At 53.6% G+C, this 18,863-nt stretch overlaps 1 protein-coding gene across 2 annotated transcripts in view; it reads right to left on the minus strand.

Annotated features, from left to right (window-relative positions):
• Nucleotides 1–18,863, minus strand: part of LOC149334468 (endothelin-converting enzyme 1-like) — a 369,834-nt gene that overhangs the window by 112,157 nt on the left and 238,814 nt on the right. The gene's annotated exons all lie outside the window — the stretch shown is intronic.

An 18,863-nucleotide genomic window follows, 5' to 3' on the forward strand; every position in this document is an offset into this window, starting at 1 on the left:
TCTCATGTGGCGCTCTTCAAGCTCAGGCTGCCAGTGCGGCCAGCCCTCCCACGCCCCATCCAACGTGGTCGTGTCGGCAGCTTAGATTATGTGCACCCAGCCTGCTGCACCCAGCCAACGCGCTGTCGCCGCAGTGGCCGCCACCACGAGACCAGTACCTGTGACGCCCTAGCACCACGGTGAGCGAACTGCGGTGGAGGCCATCCCGCAGACACGCCCACCTGCCCTCGCTGGCAGGAAGAAAGCCGTGTGGCAGCAGTGGTGGCAGCCGCCATTGAACCTGTCTCCCGCAGAGCTGTCAGGACAAACCTGAGTACCCAGGAGCGGACCTATGCACAGGTCGCCAAGCCATCACCACAGGGACTCCAGCCTGTGGTGGTGTCGACCGGCCCAGGTTCTTCACATCCCCAGAGGGCTGCACTACCTTCTCCCCTGGGCGCACAACTGGAGCAGCTCACGGCGACCCTGGATGCAACCCTCCAAGCCCTGACACTGCTCCTCCCAGCAGCTACCCAGCCATCACTTAGCGTGGGGCAGGGACTGGAGCAGCCCAACCAAAATGGCTAGCCCCCCAAAGGTGACCCCTCGTCCACGGGTCCTCCAGTGGAACTGCCGCGCCCTGCGCCCCAAAAAGAGTGGAGCTCATCAACTGACTGGAGGTGGATCCCCTACCCCCCGATGTCCTGGCTCTGCAGGAGGCCAGCCTCTGTCCAGACGAGACTTGGCTTCCGGGCTATGTGGGATACTACAACAGGACCTCCTGCCCACCTGCAAGGCGGACCCCTGCCTGGACCACCTCCATCCACCTGTTAGATCCAGAGCAGTCCTCTTCGTCCTCTCGGCCCTTCCCCAGGCAGAAATTCCGGTGAGTGATGCTGTGGTGGCCCCCATGGACTGTCTGTGTCAGAGTAAGGCTAGGGGGGTTGACACGGCAGTCGCAAGTGTTTATGTGCATCCCGTAATTGCATGGGAAGCTCACTCCTTGCCACAGCTAGTCAGCCTTATAGGCGGCGACTGTCTGGTCTGCGGGGACTTCAACGCGACCCATCGGCGGTGGGGCTCCCGAAGGGCAGACCGCCGCGGCCGATTCTTGATCGCCGCTCTGCGCGGTAGATCTCTTCATGTGCTGAACACTGGGATTCCCAGGTTTTTTCGGAAGGGTTGTGTCCGCTCATGTATAGACCTCAGTGTTGTAACTCAACATTGTGTCTATGAGTGGTGCCCCTCCCAGGACACGTGGGGTTCGGACCACTATCCCATAACTATCAACCCCAAGCCAGGGAGGAGGGTGGACGGGCGATTCTGCAAGGTCGTCCACTGGAACCGCTTCTGGGACCTTCTGGGCAGTCTTCCCCTCCAGGGTGATGTCCAGCGATGTGCAGAGGTGGCCACAGTCACCTGCGAGGTTCACCCTGGCCAGCCTGTCTCCGGCCTCAGGATGCTCCAGCTCCGAGCCCAGCGACGTCAGGCAGAGAGGAGGGCCGTGCGGACCGAGCGGCTAGAGTACTGGACCACCTACTAACGACTCGATGCCAGCTGTAGACACCACCACAACCGCCGCCACAGCGAGTCCTGGGAGGGCATCTGTGCCTCACTGGTGGGCGCCCGCAGTCTGGCCAGAGCGTGGAGACTGTTCCGCTCCCTGCTTACTCCCCGGACACAGCTCAATTCACACCTGGCTATTGCCATCTTCCTCGCCATCAGCTTCCAGGAGCTGACGGACCGGCTGGCAGGCGCCTTCTTTCCCTGTGGGGACGGCCAGCCAGCATGCCAGGAACCTCCTCTGGGTCTTAACCGAGGGCCACCCCCCCCCCCCCCCCCCAGGTAGCATCCATCACTGCCACATGCACAGCCCCTCACCCTGCGGGAGCAATCATCACTCCGTGACCGCTCCGTCGAGGACCATGGCGTGTTTGACATCCTCCATGAGGCAATCCTGTAGGCCCTCACTATCATGGGCATCTCTGCCAACCTGCTGCAGTACGTGCAAGGATTTCTGGCTGACCGCCAGGTCCGCGTCCGTCTCGGCAAGGCAACCAACTCACCACGGTGCATCTGGAAAAGCGTCACCCAGGGCAGCGTCCTCAGTCCGCTTGTATTTAATGCGGTCCAGGCCATGCTGCCTGGACTCCTAACTGACGACCCCCTGCTTCCCATCCATTTGGCCATCTACGCGGATGACATCGCCATCTGGTGCAGGGGTCCCCGCAGACAGAGGGTAAAGGCCATCAAGACGGTGCAACCTGCCATTCACGCTGCCAGCTTCTTCCTGGCACGTGCTGGGCTCGTCCTATCGCCCACTAAGACGGACGCCATGCTGCTGAACACCAGGGTGGGGGCACGCCAAGGCTCCACCTTTCTCACCGTTGGGGGCCGCAGCCTACCCTGGAGCCGGGAGGTGAAGTACCTCGGGCTACGCATCGATGCCCGGCTCACCTGGCGCCCAGCAGTCAGGCACTTCCTGGGCCAGGCCTCCAGGGTGCATGGAGCAGTTCGATCTCTCCTCGCCAAGGGGAAGGGAATCACCCCCGAACTGGGAATGCGGCTATACTGCGCCATGGCTGTCCCGAAGTTCACCTATGCCCTTCCACTGGTCCACCTCACCGTGGCCCAGCGTCTTGCCATCGAGCAACTGGTTGCGGTGCAGGCTGAGGCCTTTCCCCTCCCTCCTCGCCCAGACAAGCGTCATCAGTATGAGATAGAGATATCCCTTCCTGGATCATTCTAGAGGCCCGTGTGCTGTGCGATGTCAGTGCACGTTAAAGAATCCCAGGTGGTCGAAATTGCCGGAGCCGCCAGTGGCTGTCGACATCCCAATTCACTCAGAAACGCCGTCATGACTGTCGCCGTCGGAAAGTTCCCTACTCTCCTGACTTCCTTGTCTTGCTCTGGGTCCCGTCCCCGCCGTGTGGGCCTGGACGAAAACTGGTCCCGCGATGTACAGGCCCTTATCGGGTCGTACGTCCCGTGACCGCGGTGACGTACGAGATCACCCCGCTACATCCACCGTCACCGGCCGCTGCACCCCGCACCGACATAGTACATGTGTCCCAGGGTGGAAATTTGGGCAAGTCGGTATTGATCCATAACATAATATTAGCGCAAAACCAGGACGCCTGTGTTTAGCGCCTGTGTTGTTGGTGTGTGTTCTCTCCCCTTGTGTCCGTCGTCCTGGTTTTGCGCTACATGCGTCCCGCCTCAAACCCTACAACTCGCCGTCTAGCTGGCCTGTGTAGTGCGCACCGGGACGGTGCTTTTGCCGCGATGGGGGGGGGGGCGTCATGCTACCGATGTTGGGAGGACGACAAGGTGGTTTTGTAACGAAGACGACGCTGAGGTGCGCGCTTGTGTGCTGTGAGACTACTTCAAGCCGTCGGTCCCTTGCGTAGCAGGTTACCTCTGCTGTTTCTAGCCGCCGCGTAACAATATTGCGCCGCAGGTGCAAAAAAAAGTCAGGCAGGCTCTCTGCGGGGCGATCTCCCAGTTGCGCTCTGAAACTGCGTTTGAGAAGCTGTGGCAGCACACGAGCACACCAGCAGCGCGCCTAGGCTTGAAGGAACCTCGTATGTCAAGGCTGACAAAACCTCCTGCGAGGTATGAAACGACTGATAGACCTGTTCATGATGAAAATTTGCGGGCGCTGATATGCTCGGGGATCGGGACCAGGGTCTTCACCGCATGAGGACGAAGCAGCAGACTACGAAGGGAAGCCTTCGGAAGGAATAGCAAGCTTGAAGGTTTATTTTACATATTTACAAAACAGCAAGTAGACCAAAGTCACCACACCACAGATTGCTGCTTAAATGCAGTTCACATTCCCCAGGCACCCAGCTAGGTAATCTGATCTTTTGTTGAGCGTCCAATGGGCCGTTAGCGTCTTCTTAGGCTCCGCCCTCCCCAAGTGACCGCGCACACCGCACAGACACACACACACACTGGCAAGGAGGAACTTGGCGTTCCTCCTTTTATTTTTCTGGTTCCTCCTTTTCTTTTTCTTTTATCAAAAGACATGCAATTGAAGTTTGGTGAGAAACCACTCCTTGTTTAAAACAATGAGGTGCGTACGCAGAAGCAAAAAACAAATGAACGGGGGCATTTTTCGAGAGATTATAAAGGAAAGCTACGACTGAGACCGTCGGCATTCCCGTGTTCCCGTCCCTTCCGGTAGCGGATCTCAAAGTTGTGCTCTTGAAGCGCTAGGCTCCAGCGCAAATGTCTCCCATTCTTCGGTGAAATATTTTGTAAGCCACGTTAACGGGTAGTGATCACTTTCTACAGTGAACCTTGAGCCTGCCAAGTAGCACCTTACCCTCTGGGTGGCCCATACCAAACAGGCACATTCTTTCTCAGACGCGCTTGTAAGCCTGCTTCGTTGTGGTCAACTTTCGGCTCACATACAAAACCGGATGCTCTGCTCCGAGCTCGTCGTGCTGGCTTAACATTGCTCCCATGCCCCTGTCGCCAGCATCGCACTGAAAGATGAAGGGGCGGTCATACGCGGGGGTTCTCAGCACAGGTTGCCCTATTGCCGCCTTTAGGGCCCTGAAAGAGCTTTCCTTAGCATCGTTCCAAATCACCCGAACCGGCTCGGCCTTTCTTAGACTGCCCGTCAATGGACTAGCGATTTCCGAATAGTCGGGGATATAGCTGATAATAACCGGTTAGACCTAAGAAGGCCTGTATATCGGTCTTAGTCACAGGTCGGCGGTACTCCTGGATTGCTTGCACCTTTGCATCCAGCAGCCTTCGGGTTCCCCCTCCAATTGAATGCCCTAAGTATTCTACCTCAGCTTTTGCAGTCTGACACTTCTCCGCCCTGACCGTGAGGCCGGCCTTCTGCACCCGGGTCAATACTTCCCGCAAATGACGCAATGATCATCCCAGCTGTGCGAGAAAACCGCTATGTCGTCGAGGTAAGGAAGCGCGAAGTCTTCCGTCCCCCTGAGGACACGATCCATTAACCGGGAAAAGCAAAAGGGGGCGTTTTTTAGCCCAAAGCCCATCACAAGCGGTCGGAAGGTACCCATGGGCGAGATAAACGCCGCGTAACGGCTCGCTCTTTCTGTAAGGGGCACTTGCCAATATCCCCGCGTTAAGTCAAGGGTTGACACATAGGCGACCCGGCCAACAGTCTCTACTCTTTCCTCCAAATTTGGAATTGTGTACAGCTGGTCGCGGGTTATAGCATTTAGCCGGCGGTAATCAATGCAAGGTCTCGGGTCCTTGCGAGGTACCTGCACTAGCATGAGGGGAGACGTATATTCACTCTCCGACAGAACTATAACCCTCAGCTCCAGCATCCGTTTTATTTCAGAAGCTAAAATTTCCTTCTGCTGCGGCGACACTCGATATCGCCTACAGCGAATGGTTTGGTCTGATAGTTCAATGTCGAGCTCTATTAACTCGGTTCTCCCTGGTTGATCCGAAAAAACAGCCTGGAACTCGGACAGTACTCTTCCCAGGTCATCCCGTTTTTCGCACTCACGCTCTCCTCAGCATGAACCCTCTCGAGCAAGTTTTTGAACGGGTGTGATTCGGACTCGCCCCTTGGAAACACAAATTCTGTCTCCACTTCTGGTACATTAAGAGCAAGGTGGACAATGGCTTTGCGTTCCCTGTAGGGTTTCATGAGATTCGAGTGGCAAACCCTCGTTTCCTTCCTCCGGCCTGCCATCCTAACCATATAGTTAACGTCAGATAGCTTGTCAACTACTTCGGCAGGCCCTTCCCACTGAACTGCGAGCTTGTTCGGCCGTGAAGCGGCTAAAATCAACACTTTGTCACCCACAGCAAACGTGCGTTGGCGCGCATTTCGGTCATAGTACCGCTTTGCTATTTGCTGTGCAGACTTTATGTTATTCGCTACCATCTCCTGGCACGAGTGAAGCCGATCAAGCAAGCTTAGCACACACTCCACCACGGTAGGATCGTCGCCGATTCCCTCCCATGCCTCTCTTAACATCCCAAGGGGAGATCTCAGTGATCGCCCGTACACCAGCTCCGCCGGACTGAAGCCCGTGGCCTCATGCGGAACCGAGCGGAGAGCGAACATGGTTGCTGGCAGGCAAGCTTCCCAGTCCTTACGATGCTCATAGCACGCACTTCAAAACCGAATGCCATGATTCGACGCTGTTGCTCTGAGGGTGTCTGACCGAGCTATGAACTATGTGTATCCCGCATTTTTCCATGAATGTAGTAGTCAAGGCACTCGTGAAGACGCTTCCCTGATCGCTCTGCAACTCAGGCGGAAAGCCAACGCGGGAAAATATCGACAGTAACCCGTCTACAATACCCACCGAGTTAACTTCCTTGAGCGGCACTGCCTCGGGGAACTTAGTTGCAGGGCAGATCATATTTCGAATGTAGCGGTAGCCCGACTGAGTCACCGGTAGCGGACCGACTATGTCCACCACCAAACGACGGAAGGGTTCGCTAATCACAGGCACCAGTTTCATCGGAGCCTTCCTTAAATCCCCTGGCTTTCCGACACGCTGACAGGTGTCGCAGGACTTTACCAACTGCTCGACATCCCTGAAGCAGCCAGGCCAATAAAACTCCTGTAGAAGCGTAGCTTTCGTTTTTTTCACTCCAAGGTGGCAGGACCAACCACCACCATGGCACAATTTAAGGACTCCTGTGCGGTATTTCTGTCGCACAACGATCTGATCAAACTGGACCCCCTTTGAGTCCTTGTATTGTCGGTACAACACCCCGGAACGGTTACGGATAGTGATGTTTTTCTGTGCCACACTTTCTTCAGCTGTCTCGCTGGATAAATCTCGAAGTGTAACGTCCGCCGCCTGCTCGGCTGCAATCGTGTCCCTATCTACTTTTGCTAGCTCTAAAAAAGGTTCCAGGCGTGGTGGCTCGACATTTGACTCGATCTCCCCTGAGTCGCCCTGCGACTCGGTTACTAGTTCCTTGCACTCGACGTCGCATCCGTCCCTGCCGCGAGCCTCTCCCCTCGTCTCAGAAGCATCGCCTCGTGGGTTTGCTCCTGCCTGACCCGTCGTGGAAGAACCTTCGTTCTTCCGTCTATTTACTTCAGCTGCAATCTCGCGAGCCTTCGCACGAGTGAGCGCTTGGACGGTTCGATCGCCGAAACTACGTCCCTCTACCTGGAGCATCTGCTCCGACCGGTTTGAAAAGAGGTACGGAAATTTCTCCGGCAGATTCCGCGATACCGCTGCCTCCGTTTTCAAAACGCCAAACGGGCCCTCTATTCTAACTCGTGCGATCGGCAAGCATGCACTGCTCTCCTCAGCCACCTGCTTAATCCATGCACATTCCCCAGTGAAGTCATCTGCATTCACGTACGTGGGGTGGATTACGTCCATTGTGGCCGCGGAGTCCCTCAGAACCCGGCAAGGTTTGCCATTAACCTGCATGTATTTCAGGTATGGCTCTAGCAGGCGCATGTTCTCATCACCCGCCTCCACCAACGAGAAAACGATTTTCTGCTTCCTGCAGGCGTGGGCGAAGTGACCGGGCTCGTGACATCGGTAGCACACAGGTTTTTTTCTGGCTTCAAAAACCTTACCCCTCTCTTTCTCGGGTGCCCCTTTTGGGGGGTTACTCGCTTCTGCTTTGTGGCCCTCGTCCTGCTCCAAATTGCGGTTTGCCGCGCCTCCCGTCTGGGTCCGCGGAAATTTTTTGTTTGCTTTGGGGCTTACACGGGTACGCGCACCCTCTGCTTCACGCCTGGCATAGGACTCTTCGGCGGGCTCTGCTGCGCGTTCTATGGTTTTATTTCCCGGCCTGTCCTGTACCTACACGCGCATTTCTTCCCCCAAAAAACCATAAAATTATTCCAGGCAGATCACATCTATTACCTTGTCGTGAGTTCCGAAAGCCTCTTCTCCCTTTAGCCATTCCTTCAGGTCTGCCTTAAGGTTATACGCAAAAACTGGAAAGGACTGGTTAGGCTGTTTTCCGGTTTCCCTGATGCGGCGCCGAAAGGCCTCTGCGGACAGGCGATACTTCTTTAGGAGTGCTGCCTTTACTTTAGTATAGTCTGCCGCCACTTCTTTTGTCAGGCGAGCGAGTACTTGAGCCACCTCACATGGATGAATGGTCAGAAGTTTCTGCGGCCAAGACTCGGTCGGCAACTCGCAACTTTCACACGCCCGCTCAAAGTTCACGAGAAAGAACCCTATGTCCTCTCCAAGTTTGTACGGCAGTAAGAGGTCCTTTATTTTGTAGCGGGGGGTTTGTTACGAGGTACTGGGGCGACGGGAACGGCAACGGCAGCAGTCTCGGATCAGGTCGGCAAAAGACACACAAGCGTTGCGCTGGCCAAAAACTCTCGAGAACACTGTCATCTCGTCTTCGTCTTTTCAAATCATCCGACGCATCTTCTTCTTTATCCTTACAATCGCCCCGGGGACAAGAGGAGCCATCCTGGCGACTTAGGATGATGGCAAGACGGCGGGGTCGTAGTAGGGCTTGAGGCGCTGGACATGAACGGTCTCCCGTCCTCGGCGGCGCAGATCAGGAGACGGCGTGAGGGGTTCCACGATATAATTAACCGGAGAGGTGCGCTCCAGCACACGGTAGGGACCACGGTACTTCGCAAGAAATTTTGAGGAGAGACCGGGAGTTCCTGAAGGGATCCATAGCCACACAAGTGCGCCAGAAGTGTAGTTCGGTGAGGTTTGGTCGTGGTCGAGGCGGGAGCGCTGGCGATGCTGGGTGTCAGTCGTGAGTGACCGGGCAATTTGGCGGCAGGCTTCAGCGTGTTGCGCGGCTTCGGAAACAGGCCGATATTCGGATTCATCAGGGCGGTAAGGGAGAATTGTGCCGATAGTAGCAGAGGGTTGGCGGCCGTAAAGTAGGAAGAAAGGAGAGAATCCGGTGGTAGACTGCGTAGCGGTATTGTACGCATAAGTAACGTACGGAAGGACGAGATCCCAATTCGTGTGGTCAGAAGCGACGTACTTGGAGAGCATGTCTCCGAGTGTGCGGTTAAAGCGTTCAGTGAGGCCATTGGTCTGCGGATGATAGGTGGTGGTAGTTCGGTGAATCGTGTTGCACTCTTTGAGAAGCGCCTTTACCACCTCAGATAAGAACACGCGGCCTCGGTCACTGAGCAGTTCACGAGGTGCACCGTGGCGAAGGATGAATCGGTGCAAAATGAAGGAGGCGACGTCCGTCGCTGTGGCAGCCGGAAGGGCAGCAGTTTCGGCATATCGTGTAAGGTGATCCACCGCTACTATAGCCCAACGGTTGCCGGCTGCAGTTTATGGAAGCGGACCGTATAAATCAATGCCAACGCGGTCGAATGGGCGTGGAGGGCATGGTAACGGCTGCAGCTCAGCAGCAGAACGATGGGGAGGTCTCTTGCGACGTTGGCAGGGAATGCATGAGCGGACGTACTTCATGATAAAGGTGTACATTCCGCGCCAGTAGTAGCGCAGCCGTATGCGGGTGTAGGTCTTGAAAACGCCCGCGTGACCGCTGTGGGGGGCAGCATGGAAGTATGCGCATATCTCCGAGCGTAAGTGACGTGGAATAACGAGCAGCCACTTGCGACCTTCGGAGTTGTAGTTACGGCGATAAAGTAGGGTGTCACGAATCGCAAAATGGGCAGCTTGGCGGCGGAGCGCACGTGACGGTGAAGCAGCCGTCGGGTTGGCGAGAAAGTCAAGAAGGGAAGCGATCCATGGATCCATGCGTTGCGCTGAAGGCATGTCGCTGAGGCGAAGCAAGGGCAGAGAAGCGTCGGAGGTGGAAAGGCTGGCGATCTCGGCTGGAAGGGGGCAGCGTGAGAGTGCATCAGCGTCTTGGTGCTTGCGGCCGGTGCGATACACGATGCGGATATCATATTCTTGCAAGCGAAGGGCCCACCTAGCGAGGCGGCCGGAGGGGTCTTTCAGGTTGCAAAGCCAACAGAGCGCATGGTGGTCGGTCACAACGTCAAAAGGGCGCCCATAGATGTACGGTGGAAACTTCGCGAGGGCCCATACAATCGCCAAACACTCTTTTTCAGTTACGGAGTAGTTGCGTTCTGCTGGTGTGAGTGTGCGGCTAGCATAAGCAACGGCGTATTCGTCAAAGCCAGGTTTTCGTTGGGCGAGGACAGCGCCGAGGCCAACACCGCTGGCGTCCGTGTGAACCTCGGTAGGAGCGGCCGAGTCGAAATGGCGCAGAATGGGCGGCGCCGTGAGGAGACGGCGCAAGGTGTTGTATGCGTCGTCGCACGCTGGAGACCACAGTGATAAATCCGCACTTCCAGACAGCAGTTGAGTCAAAGGCGCAGCAATGGACGCAAAGTTGCGAATAAACCGGCGGAAATACGAGCACAAACCCAGGAAGCTGCGCAGGTCTTTGATGGAGGTAGGTTTGGGAAAGTCAACCACAGCACGAAGTTTCGCTGGGTCGGGACTGACGCCCTGCTTAAAGACAACATGACCTAAGATGGTTAATTGACGGGCGGCAAAACGGCATTTTTTTTAGTTCAGCTGCAGGCCGGTGTCAGAGAGGCAGGTCAAGACGTGCTTCAAACGGGAGAGGTGGGTGTCAAAGTCCGGGAAAAAGACCACAATGTCGTCGAGGTAGCAAAGGCATGTCTTCCACTTAAGTCCGCGCAAAATGGTGTCCATCATACTCTCAAAAGTCGCGGGGGCGTTACAAAGCCCGAAGGGATAAAGGAAAGGGAAGGGATTGTAAGGATAAAGAAGAAGATGCGTATGTCAGCGGAACCGTGACAGGTGGTGACGGATGAGCCGGTGGAAGAGCCTCAGCAACTTGCTCTTGAATTGTATGTCGGAGCGCTGGAGTCAGATATGATGGTCGGTCGTGAGCGCTCGGCAGAAAGGAAAGTTGACGTGCCACTTCTTCCCGCAGGAAGTCTTTAATCTGCTGTAGCAGCGAGGGGTCAGGAGCAGGTGTGAGCCCAGCGAGCGACTCAACCTGCTGTGGCCGCTGGCGTGTCAGAATCCTCTGCTTGCGCAACTGCTCAAAGCTTTGACACAGCGTGACGACTTCAGCAACGGTACGCAAGTCGCGCGCTAGAAGCATCTGAAAAGCGTCGTCATCGATGCCTTTCAAGATGTGTTGGATCTTGTCGGCTTCCGACATACGAGCGTTGACCCGCTTGCACAAGTCGACGACATCTTCAATGTAGCTAGTGAAGCTTTCACTAGCCTGCTGAGATCGTTCACGCAATCGCTGTTCGGCTCGGAGTTGCCTGACAGCCGGTCGACCAAATACGTCTGCAAATTTAGTCTTAAAGGTGGACCAGGTTTGAATATCTGCCTCATGGTTGCGATAGCAGAGGTTAGCCACACCGGCGAGATAAAAGATGACGTTGTTTAGCTTCGTCACATCGTCCCATTTGTTGTATACGCTCACCCGCTCGTACGATGTGAGCCAATCTTCAACATCGTTCTCGTCAGTCCCGCTGAAAATGGTCGGGCCCCGTTGACGAAGGGAGCCGGCACAGATGACAGCCTGGCCCACTTGTACGGCCTGGTGTTGGACGTCCTCGGGCATCTTGCGCGTCGGGAGAGCACGACTACGGAGCTCCAGGGCCGATGTTTTTACCCCGGCACCTCCACCAAATGTAGCGGGGGGTTTGTTACGAGGTACTGGGGCGACGGGAACGGCAACGGCAGCAGTCTCGGATCAGGTCGGCAAAAGACACACAAGCGTTGCGCTGGCCAAAAACTCTCGAGAACACTGTCACCTACTTTTCGTCTTTTCAAATCATCCGACGCATCTTCTTCTTTATCCTTACAATTTTTACACTTGATGCTGCCTGGCTCGCCAGTGTTTGGCACCTCTAGCCTAGTGCGTTCTGCCTGTGCAGCCTGAGTTATCTGTACATCGAGCCGTTTTTGCGGCAATTTCCTCGCTGGCGTCCAAGAACCCTCCTCGCAGCGCCGCCCTTCCTCCTCCGCTCTCCTCCTCCTCCTTTTTTCTTTCACGGCTGTTGCGCTCTTCGGTCTATTCCTCCGGCGAGCTGCCTCCGCGCACCGCCGCCGCGAATCTGCGCGTCTTCTGGACCACGCGGTCTGTGTTCTTTAATATTTTTCATGTTTTATAGTTTAATTTCTTTATTATTTTGTTTCTTTTCAAATTTGCGTTTTTTTATTTGTTTTATTTTACTCACTAAACCCGTGCGTTCACTGGATGTGCCTTTTCTCTATTATTTTTCGTGTTTTATGATTAATTTCTTATATTTTTGTTTCTTTTCATACTCGCAATTTTTTCATGTTTTATTTCACTCACGAAACCCGCGCGTTCACTAGATCTGCCTTTATTCTTGCTCAAACCGAGTTCGTGGCGGAATGGCAGCGACTACCCTTGAAGTGCCAAACGCCCTGGTTCGATTCTCAGTCTCAATAAAGTTTTTTTTTTCTTCGCCGGAACTCGAACACACTTGCTAGCATTCCCTGCTCACGACAGTATGAGGCATTAAAGGCTTTTGCCTTAATAAAGCGATTCTGCGATTCTGCTCGTATTTTCTTTCACAGCTGTTCTGCTCTTGGCGAGCTTCTAGGGCGGCCGGCTCGCGATTTTCGCGTTGCCCTTCGAGCCATTTGTGTGGCCGGCACGTTCCTCGCGCAAAGAAGGCGACTGCGCACGTACTTAAAATGGCGTTAAAGGGCGATTCACACGACGGTCCGTTCGCCCGCGGCCCTCGCACTACCTGGTCTCCTTCCGTGGTATTCTCTCGTATTACCGAGACAAACGAACGGAATACGCACCCCCCGCTCCGTCCCTCACCATAGCGCAGGCTGCACATTGGCGACAACTACAAACCCGGACTGCTCAATACCCAATACTGCTGCATGCCCGACAGGGGGGTAAAGCTGAGCTAGCAAAGCGGTCCACGCATGTAAGTCGCCATCTTGGAAGCCATCTTACAACACATTATTGTGGCCAGTACAGTTTTTTTCTCGCAAAGTCAAGGATGGGTGAAGTTTGAACTTGAATTCGGAAAACTGCTGTAGAGAAAATAACTCTATGTCATTCTTACACGTATTTTCAATGTTTTAAACACTTTTTGTAAACTTTAGCATACTGATTGTGGCCATTTCTTGTAATATCGGACGATTGTGAACATATTCACGAGTAAACTGAGTGAACTCTCTCGGAGTTTCGGTTTTGAACTTCTGCTTTCGAATCTGATTTCAAATTGCTTGAGCTGTGGGATCAAGACACTTAATGCAAGGAGCTGCATGCGACAAAGAGTCACTCGCGCTCACCGCGAAGCAACCTTCGTGCGTTGATGCAAGCCAAAGCTCCAAAAGGATCGGGCATTTTGCATCATTTGTGAGTAAACGTGGGAAGTGATACATATGCACATTTCGCGAGAACTGTGTACTGCAAAGCGTGTGAACGAAAATCTCTCGCTCTCGGAACTCTCTTTAAAGGCGGATGATACCAAGCGAATTAACCTTGCTACCGTTTAGCCCCGTCGCGGTGACTCAGTAGTTAGGCGCTCGGCAGCTGACCCGAAAGACGCGGGTTCGATCCCGGCCGCGGCGGCTGAATTTCGATGGAGGCGAAATTCTAGAACCCCGTGTGCTGAGCGTTGTCAGTGCACGTTAAAGAACCCCAGGTGGTGGAAATTTCCGGAGCTCTTCACTACGGCGTCCCTCATAGCCTGAGTCGCTTTGCGACGTTAAACCCGAATAAACCAAACCAAACTTGCTGCCGTTTACATTTTCACGGCATTCGGCTTTCTTAACGCCATTGCCTCAATCTGCTTAACAGAGTACTAATTTGTGCTACTTATAAAGGATGTAAGTGTTCTTGCTTAAATGCGTTTTTATTACGTTTTTCAGAACTAATGCATGTTGTAATTAAAGGTAACACTGTTGAAATGGACGTCCGCGCAACGACAACGGCACAATAAGGACAACACATGGGCACTGTACCAACTGTTTATTAGACGGAAAAGAGGCACACTTATGATCATCAGCTCAAGCATGAGATACAGCGCATTATCGCTCTGAACACTGTCAGTGGCAGGAAATCGGCATGAAAACAAGACAGCATACATGTAATCGCAGGACCCTTCTTATCCCGTGCGTATAAAGTACTTGCTGAACTAGCTTCTCGTAAATGAGTTTTGAAACCAAACAGAGGAATAAAAAATATCTCAGCAAAAAAGCAGTGTCTTACATTAGAAGCAAGAGCAGCCATAAACCTAAAAAAACAACGCAAACACAAATAAGAACAAAAACCCACCACAACAACCAACCAAGCAGCCACAATTTAATGCGCACAATGCTTGACATGAAACAAAGGTTTCTCGAGCGGTACATGCCGTTTCATGCATTTCTGCCTCCACCTTGCTTCACTCGTTCGTGATGCTCTAGCGTTGCTGCGTACGAAAAATCCCATTATGAGCTCGTCCCGCGCCAGGAAAGACACGGCACAGTCTTCCTCGGCGAAGGAGACAGATAAAAAAATGCGAGAGGCCCGCGGCACTCTAACAAACCGTCGACATTTAACCTAAAAATTCAAAACAAACCAGGCAGAGCAGTTGCTCCATTTACCTTGGGCATTCGGTTCCTTTGCGAATTGTGTTCGTCGTTTTGGGGCCAAAGCAAATTTCCCACGTGTATTTGCACTCGACAACAGAGGACATGAAAAATCCCGTGCGCTCTACAGACGAAATACACTCCAAGCGCGCCACAATCGCGGTACTTGCCTTCAAATAACAATTCAGAAGTCACAAGCCAACTATATGAAATTACGGTCGGTATGCGACACTGCATACCATTGAAAACGATCCAAACGCGACGATTTTGCCGTTGTTTACTGCAGTTTAGAGCAGTCGAGAGCTACTCTGCATACCGCCATCTTCCCACGGACTACGTTGCCAGGTTCCAACTCCGTTCTTTGGCCAGATTTAGAAAGTGACAAAACAGCTGGCAACACACGCAAACCGTTGTGTGATGGCTGCGTTCATGCGTTGCCCACTGGAATGCATGGGCTCAATGGGCAGCTTTCGCTCTAGAGTTGGTTATATTAACTCTATGATGCCCGATACCCAGACCAATTCTCGTCATCATGCAAACTTTTGCGGCAAACCAGGCGCCCCTACGATTTACATCATTGGCAATAAACGTTTCCACCACCACCTACGTGTTCATGCGTCAGCACATTGAGAGGCGCGCTGACCAGGCCCCGGTCCAGAAGACGCGCAGATTCGCGGCGGCGGTGCGCGGAGGCAGACTCGCCGGAGGAATGACCGAACAGCGCAACAGCCGTGAAAGAAAAAAAAGAGGAGAACGGAGAAAAACAGGAGGAGGAGGGGCGGCGCTGCGAGGAGGGTTCTGGGACGCCGGCGAGGAAATTGCCGTTTTTTTTTTCCATCTTACTTTCATGCTCTTCGCGTTTTTTCTTTTCTTCATCCTCTCGCTTCTTTTCTTCCTGTGCCTTCGCTAATTCCTCCTGAATTAGCTCCCAACATCCTGCTACCTCCTCCGCGTCCGCACCGAAATCCTCAATTGCTTTATTCAATTCCGGTTTTCTACGGATGGACCCACAATCAACGCCCAATTCCCCGCATATAAGAACCAGGTCTGGTTTGCGCAGCTTCATCTAGTCCACGACTATTCCAGCAATGGCAAGTCTCTACGACACGTGGCTAGAGGAGCCCCGGCTGACTCTTCTATCAACCTTCGATTACCTAGGCTAACAAATTTCCAAAGTTGTAAAACCTGGCAATGCTCCAAGAGAAGGATCGTGCACTTACCATACCAGAGTCAGGACCGGGCGCAGACCATCACACCGCTGCCATCCAGTTGATATGCTCGGGGATCGGGACCAGGGTCTTCAACGCATGAGGACGAAGCAGCAGGCTACGAAGGGAAGCCTTCGGGAGGAATAGCAAGCTTGAAGGTTTATTTTACATATTTACAAAACCGCAAGTACACCAAAGTCAGAAAATGGGGGAGGATGCTCTGACACACCACAGATTGCTGGTTAAATGCAGTTCACATTCCCCAGGCACCCAGCTAGGGAATCTGATCTCTGGTTGAGCGTCCAATGGGCCGCTAGCGTCTTCTTAGGCTTCGCCCTCCCCACGTGACCGCGCACACCGCACAGACACACACACACACTGGCAAGGAGGAACTTGGCGTCTCTTAGTCGCGAACTGTTTGGTTTGCCGTGGGCCGACCAGGCCCAAAGGTCGTTAGCTGCTGTGTGATGATCCTGATCGATGCAGACGCGAGTGCTGACGGCTCACACCGGTGACCTCTTCATGGACAAATCAGCCGTGTCGCCCCTCCGCTTTGTCGGCTGCTCAAGGCGCACGCGGGCAATGAGTTGGCGGCGCCGTCGCGTCCGCCGTCGTCGCCACTGGGTCCCTTCCATCGGTCCACGGGCAGTCCGGGAGAAACACCGCACTCAGCCTCCCCGGCGAAGGGGATTAGACGCCTTTGCGCACGCCGACGCCGTCGCCAGTAGCTGCCCCACGCCAGTGTCTCTTTCGTCCCCCCCGAACAGCAGCGCTTTCGGCCGCAGTGGTCTGATGGCGCCTGACTGCTCGGCTGTTTCCGCTGGCTGGGCCTCTAATCACGACAGCGCGAACAAACAAAAGACCGAGAAGAAACCACAGGACAAGCGCCTTTTTAACAACTAGTTTAATGGGAAGGCAACAAACACTTAAATATGAAAAGATATCATAGGTAGGTACAGATAAAAACAGTTAAGATTCCATGTTATGACTGAACAAACTCAACATTTACGCAGATAACCTATCTCTTTTTCGTGAGCGATACGGACGGCTTACTCACGCAGTTCCCGTGCCAGGCAATGTGGAAAGCTTCCATCACCTCCCTGATTCTTTCTTCAGGATGACGGAATAGAACTTGTGTTGCCACAAAGATAGGCCGGCAATTATTATCGGCAATTATCGGCCCACAAATTCGCACCGCAGGGGGCCACCTCATTACGCCATCAGGACGGTGCACAGCGCGAGTTACTCTCAAGGTACATACCTATCCCGCGACCTTCGTAGTGCTAGCCAATGTTCCCGCGAAGTGATCTTGGGCATGGGTTTCCTTAATGAGCATCAGGCGATCATCGACCTGCGGTCCAAGATGATCACACTTTCCACGGACGAGGCCATCCCGTCGATGTGAACTCCGGAACATCACGTTGCGCTCAGTGTCCTGGAGGAACAAGTGAGTGTCCCACCCCGCTCAAGCGTCTTCATCACCGCAGGTGCCATGGAAGCGGATAACACTGAAGCCATTATCGAGGGGAGCATGCAGTTGCTTCTCGACCGAGGAATCGGCATCGCCAGAGGCATCGCACATTTCCGGAAAGGACAAGCCGAAGTACTCCTGACAAACTTCAGCGAAGAATACCGGCACGTTAACAGAGGAACGACGATTGCTTTCCTCGATGAAATATCCGACGTACGAGACTCATTCGCCCTCTCAGATCCATCCGTAGAAGATTCACCTGACCAAGAGAACTCGCCCACTTTCGACATAAACCCAGCCCTGCCCCGGACCAGACCAGACCAGATCCGCAATCTTTTTCGGAGCTACAGCCAGTGCTTCTCGTCATCGCCAAAAGTCCGACAAACGCCAATTGCTAAACATCGCACTATAACCGACCAGCACGCCCGACCTCTCCGCCAGAGCCCCTACCGAGTGTCGCCGCGAGAACGACAAGCCATCCGGGACCAAGTGGAAGAAATGCTGCGCGACGACGTTATCCAGCCTTCAAAGAGCCCCTGGGCGGCACCTGTTGTTCTAGTGAGAAAGAAAGACGGCGCACTTCGATTCTAGGTTGATTACCGGCGCTTGAACAACATCACAAAGAAGGACGTCTACCCCTCCCTCGCATCGACGACACACTGGACCGACTCTGCAACGCCAGGTATTTCTCATCGATGGACCTCAAGAGCGGCTACTGGCAAATTGAGGTCGACGAAAGAGATCGCGAGAAGACCGCATTCATCACTCCAGATGGCCTCTTCGAGTTCAAGGTGATGCCGTTTGGTCTCTGTTCCGCACCAGCGACATTTCAGCGGGTAATGGATACAGTGCTGGCAGGCCTGAAGTGGCAGATTTGTCTGGTATATTTAGATGACGTCGTTGTCTTCGCCTCGAGCTTTGAAGAGCACCTGAAAAGGCTTCGAACAGTACTAGACGCAATCAAATCGTCCGGGCTAACTTTGAAAGCAGAGAAGTGCCACTTTGCCTATGAAGAGCTGCTGTTTCTAGGCCACATTGTTAGCAAAGAGGGAGTACGCCCAGACCCGCAGAAAACAGCTGCTACCGCAATGTTTCCGCCACCGGCCGATAAGAAAGCTGTGCGCAGATTCCTCGGACTGTGCGCGTATTATTCATGGTATTCATGAGAAGGTATTCATGGCTTAGTCAATGCTTCCTCATTCTCAAGTGAGCTTTGCACACCAGAAATACAAAAAGAAGTACAGGAGGTGATCTGTGATCAAGGAAATATATTATCACCATGTAAAGCAACTATCCACGGCCTGCTTTACAAACAAGATATGCTTGTCGTTGTGAGGCGGGTTGGCGGGGCTCCTTATTTTGGGGAAATCAGGCTTATTCTTGCCAGCAATGACAACCACTTTTTCTTATTAAGGACTGTCCACACAAGATATGAGCCTGCTATGCAGTTCTACAACATTATCAGCAGTGACGGTCCTTTCAAATGCATGAAGCTTGAAAGCCTCTTCTACTGGACTCCATTAGTGCAGTACAAACTTGCCCGCAACAAGTACCCTGTTGTGTTGAATCATGCTATATTGGATTTTCCTTGATTTCTTGCTTTTGACAGGTGGAATGGACTTGCAGCAGTATATTTCCAACTGGCTACCGCACCTGGACAATGAAGTGGTACAACATATTGTGACGGAC

This window comes from Amblyomma mixtum, chromosome 8 (assembly GCF_055824585.1).
Source record: "Amblyomma mixtum isolate Tamu chromosome 8, ASM5582458v1, whole genome shotgun sequence".
NCBI lineage: Eukaryota > Metazoa > Arthropoda > Arachnida > Ixodida > Ixodidae > Amblyomma > Amblyomma mixtum.